This window comes from Papaver somniferum, unplaced genomic scaffold, assembly GCF_003573695.1.
Source record: "Papaver somniferum cultivar HN1 unplaced genomic scaffold, ASM357369v1 unplaced-scaffold_21, whole genome shotgun sequence".
In the NCBI taxonomy this organism is placed as follows: Eukaryota; Viridiplantae; Streptophyta; class Magnoliopsida; order Ranunculales; family Papaveraceae; genus Papaver; species Papaver somniferum.
Genome location: NW_020631041.1, coordinates 6,237,148 through 6,242,187, shown reverse-complemented (window position 1 = coordinate 6,242,187; position 5,040 = coordinate 6,237,148). Strand labels below are relative to the sequence as shown.

Here is a 5,040-nt window from a genome sequence, read left to right as displayed (position 1 = left end):
AACAATTTTAATAAAGTTGATAAATATGATGAAGTTGATATTTGAAGAGAGTGATGATGATGTTCTTAGGATGCTGATATTTCGTCATCAGTCGATAATAAAATTCAAGATACCGACAGATTTCTGACTTGGCAAGGCAACTCCAATAACTTTACCGTTTTGTCGAAGATAATACAGCGTTGCCTCAAAAGCTAGCTAACACAGTTGCCACAATCACATGACACATTTGTGCAGGAGACTAATTAATTTAGCAATTTGAAACATAGAGGGCGGTAATACAAGAGCTCTCGTTCAATTCGAATGAGTTTGATCAAGAAAAGTCAACTAGTTACTAGAGATTAACTTTCCTAAAACTTGCTTTTTACGTTGAAAACTAAGATTATAATAGTAATAGTAAGCGTCCACCTCCAAACGATAACACTCAAGGTGGCCCCTTATCACTACTTTCCGCTTCAAACCGTCGAATCGCTTACGTTCTGCTGACACACTTGTTTTGGAGTTCTGATTTACTCGCCTTCTCCCGGCATTCGTTTTTCGAGTCCTGATGATTTTTAGTCGCCTTCTCCCAGGTTCATTCAGAAGCGGTTATCTTTACCAAACTCCAACTCAAATTCTTCATAGAATCTGTCAAAAACAAAATTAGGAAGACTTAACAAATGGAGAAGCTTCACTATTGGTCTTCAATGGAAGAACTAGGGCTTAATATTATTGGAATATCCTTTCAAAAAGAAGAAATTAGAGAAAGATGATGAAATCTCAGCAATGGTGGTTGTGGGGTTTTAGCAATTGCTGGGTGTTGTTCAAGGAAGTGGTGGTGATAATCATCATAATTTTCAGAGTTGGTGGAAGAATGGAAGAATCAATTCAGATTAGAAAACCAGATCAGCCATTATACCTGGTAAGAAAGACTTGAATTCCAATTTTGTTGATTTAATCTCTGTAATTCTGCTCATTAAAAGAGGGATCTTGATTTTTTATGAAGGTGATGGGAATTAAGGAAAAATTATCTTAATAGGAGAAAGGGTATCTATAATTTTGGAGATAACGCATTAGAGTGTGGTCAATGTAGAAAGCAATAGCGCAGAAATGTGGTCTTCATTTTGAGGATGCAGAATCAAACGAAAGGGCGTCGCGGTCGTGGAATTCTCCTCTCCTGGCATGGAGGTGCAGGTATATAACACATAACTGTATTCGTAATGTTTCAAAATACAATGCTAGGGATCACTGAAATGTACAATGTGGGAAATCTTTATGCAAATTACAAGGAGCACTGGCTTAGGATTGCGGCCAGGAGGTGTTTTGCCTGGGTAGCTATTTCCGACATAAGAGTAGAATAATTCATCCCACGAAGCCTACACATGTGAGTCTTTGGTTTAAGTATTGAATTTGGCTTTTGGGTACTGATAAGGTTTTGACAATAACTTTAGGTTATAGGTATTGAGCAAAGGTATCTCATTGCGGCTTGGCTTCATTGCAGTACAGTTAGTTTATTTCCAGCAATATTTGTTCAGTTTAAAAATTTGAGTGCTTTCATTTTGGCATGTTGGTTTAACATGGGAGAATATATGTATTTCAAAACGGCGTTCACTGATAAGTCTCTAGATCCTTTCTTTACTGAACAACTTAAGAAACATTGTAGTCTTGGCCCAACTTATTCTTCCTACCAGTAATGTTATAGCTGTTTTTTACCGTCCCCCTGAAAACCAAGTTTGTTAACTTTTTCACTCGAATCTACTCCTACTTCACAAAACCTTGGACCTTTATGATTTTTAGTTAAACCAATAAGTTTGTGTTTTTGCTATGGATAATGTCAAGAAGCATATGGTGGTGCTTGCGATCTAAACAGTAAATTTCCGATTTGCATATAGCTATGGACCTACTTCATTAAAACAGTAGTTGGCAATGGGGTTGCGGTGTGATGGTGCAATGCAATGGAATTGGGGAAAGCAATATTTGGAGGGGAAATTTGAAAGCAATATATTGAATAATAGTAAGAGGAGATGAGAAATTTTGGATGAGTGCAAGTCTTATCCAGAGAACCTATATGTACTGTGAACGATTACAAGTTGTTAGACGTAGTTGCCAAGACTAGCACTGTCGTAGACCTTACTTCTTCATAAGTTTTGAAGTAAATTTCCTTTTCAAGAAAGAAAAGAATGATGTGTGCTGATGTTATCTAATTCAGCTTTCGTATCAAGCTATCCAAACCCCTAACTCTAGGACACCATATATCACTCATCTGCACACAGAAGACTACTCAACTTTGGATAAATTCCGTGTAGTACATGTTTTTGGGTATAAAAATGCATTTGCATATCAATAGCATACTAATTGAGGCAATCAACTTTAGAGAGGCAAAATGAAAAGACACGAATTTGTTTTTCCATCCGAATGGTCAGCAGAATGCATTTGTTAATCTAAAACTGTAATAGAATTATGCTTATTGTCCATCCAAATACTATATGTAGCAAGAGATACGTGCACCGATATCCATTGCCTAGGGGTTTAGGGTTGTGCAGTCGTGCGAAAAACTTTTTGTGATGTAGATTTTGTTTCACAGTTGTTGCAATAGTTAATAGGTTAAGTCCTAATTGAATCATCTCTTTCCTTTCTATTTAGTAGTGAAAGATAATCCAAATCGTTAAATCTTGAAAAAACTGAAATCCCTCCGATTGCTCTATCTAAAGATTTTTGCTCTTCAGATTCACATGGGATCATGTTTCTGAAAAGCTTTAAGGTGTTGGATTGGATAGTTTTGTTGGAGCTGTCCGTGCAACTTTGAAGGTTATCTCCTCTTATTTTATGAGTTCATACTTGGTTTTGCTATCAATTAGGAATTAGTGTTTTATGAGAGTCTTTTTGGGTGTAGGATAATGTCATGGGAGTGTTTTTGGTGCCTGTGCAGGATTATATAAGCATTCAAACTCTTTAGCCGGAACTTTAGATTTTTTTATGGCAAGGTACAAACTGGAAAATTAAGGTCATTTGGTTTCTTATGTAGATAGAATGATAGATCAGTGTACTATGAACTCTTAAGGTAATGAATATTTCAAAACACAAGAACAATAACTCATTTGCTGCATCACCGAATATTCGTAGAGTAGTAAAAAGTTCACCATTATCAATTTATGTTCGTACATAGTATGATTCCTCTTTTTCTGTTTCTAATGATCCTGATTACGGGTTTAATTATGTTGGGATTTCTAACTGGATATGTGAAGGGTCTTAATATTAAGGTTTTGGTTTTGTTTTGGTGTTTCAATGTTAGGCTTCCTCTTCCTTCGGTCTTAACTATATGTTTTACTCTAGATTTTCTGTTTCCCTAAACAATAATGTTAAATGAACTATTAGAAGATGAACAGTGCATCCTTAAGGTTTCTTGATGATTATTAACTTGAAATTAGTATCACATGACACATTACACGACTTTGTTAGTAGGTTTCGGGGATAATTTCCTTTTGTTAATTTCGTGGTGTCGTTGACATTTAATGCGCATCTATCCTTAATGGTGTAGGTTTCAGTCACGACAACTGTGTACTTATTCCTTAACTGCATAAGGTTAGTTTTCATGGAAAGAGATAAGAAGGCTGTGTGGTGATAATAACGACATAGGTACTAGTTACCTGATTCATTGATTTTCCTCTTCATCTTTCTTTCTGATTACTTGATAGTTAGCATTAAAAAGTGTCGGGCAACTAATTCTTCTATTCTTTACAGGCAGTGAGTACAATCAAAGAGTGACTGAAGTTACTTGTGAAGTTTTTCGAAAATGCTTTATAGCCCCCGCTTTTGTGAGGTGTCAGAAAAAGTGCTCTGAGAATGGGAACATCAAAATGCAACGTTGTGATTACTACTGCAAGAGATCAAATTTATGGAGAACAAACTGCATTTAAAGTTGCTTTGTACAGTAATTTTTTTGAATTTTCTTCTGCTACTGACTAATTTGTACAATAATTCTCCCTGATAAATTTTTCATGGAAAATTTCAAAGAGATTAGTCTAGTTATGTGTTTATCTTTTTTATGTTATAATAACGATCATTGTGAATCATTTGTTGTTGGAAATTTCCAAAGAAAACAAACACATGTAATTTTTTTTATTTTTTTTTTCGACTTATTGAATCAGTCTTGACTCCTGAGTCTGCATCATCAGTGTTTAATAATCTAGTAGAATATCCCGAAGAGGAAATGAAAGGGCAGTTAGAATGCGGTTCTACCATCAGGATTGAGAATGTGCAAAGTGGATCCAATGCTCTCTCTCGGTTGGGATATGGTTGGAAATTAGAGACTATTTTAATCAGTTCTACGTTTACCGTGTTTAATCCTATGAAATATTGCGAAGAGAAAATGGAAAGGCTGTTACACAGCCGCTCTACCATCATGAATGCAAATGTGCAACGTGGGTCTCATTCTCTCTCGGTTGGATATTGTTCGACCATCGGGAATGCAAATGTGCAATGTGGGTCCCATTCTTTCTCAGATGGATATTATTCGACATTAAGGATCTTTTTTTAAATCATTCTTTATTTTATATATATCGTGTTTAATTCTGTGAAATATCTCGAAGAGAAAATGGAAAGGCTGTTACACAACGATACTGTCATCGGGATTGTGAATGTGCAAAGTGGGTCCCATTTCTTCTCAGTTGGATATTGTTTGACATTAAAGGTCTTTTTCTCAATCGGTCTTTATTTTACATATGTCGAGTTTAATTGTGTGAAATAGCTCGAAGAGGAGATGGAAGGACAGTTACACAACGACTCTAACATCGGGATTGCGAATGTGCAAAGTGGATCCCATTATCTCTCAATTGGATATTGTTCGAGATTAAAAAGAAAAATCAATCAGTCTTTATTTTACATAGACCGTGTTTAATCCTGTAAAAAATTCTGAAGAGGAAATGGAAGGGCATAAGTTACACAATGGCTCTACATCGGGAGTGAAAATGTACAAAATGGGTTCAATGCTCTCTCTCAGTTGGAATATGGTTAAAGATTAAAGACTATTTTAATCAGTCTATAATCTACATAAATCGTGTCTAA

General features: G+C 35.6%; 1 long non-coding RNA gene across 3 annotated transcripts; it reads left to right on the top strand.

Moving 5' to 3' along the window:
• Positions 1-493: 493 nt before the first annotated feature.
• Positions 494-4,043, top strand: LOC113339747. 3 transcript variants are annotated; one of them, XR_003355111.1, is made up of 6 exons: positions 494-898; positions 983-1,170; positions 2,703-2,784; positions 2,870-2,960; positions 3,515-3,612; positions 3,718-4,043. It is a non-coding gene; the product is annotated as an uncharacterized LOC113339747 (long non-coding RNA). The 3 variants fall into 3 exon arrangements; XR_003355112.1 differs by lacking the exon at positions 2,870-2,960; XR_003355113.1 differs by lacking the exons at positions 2,703-2,784; positions 2,870-2,960.
• Positions 4,044-5,040: the final 997 nt, after the last annotated feature.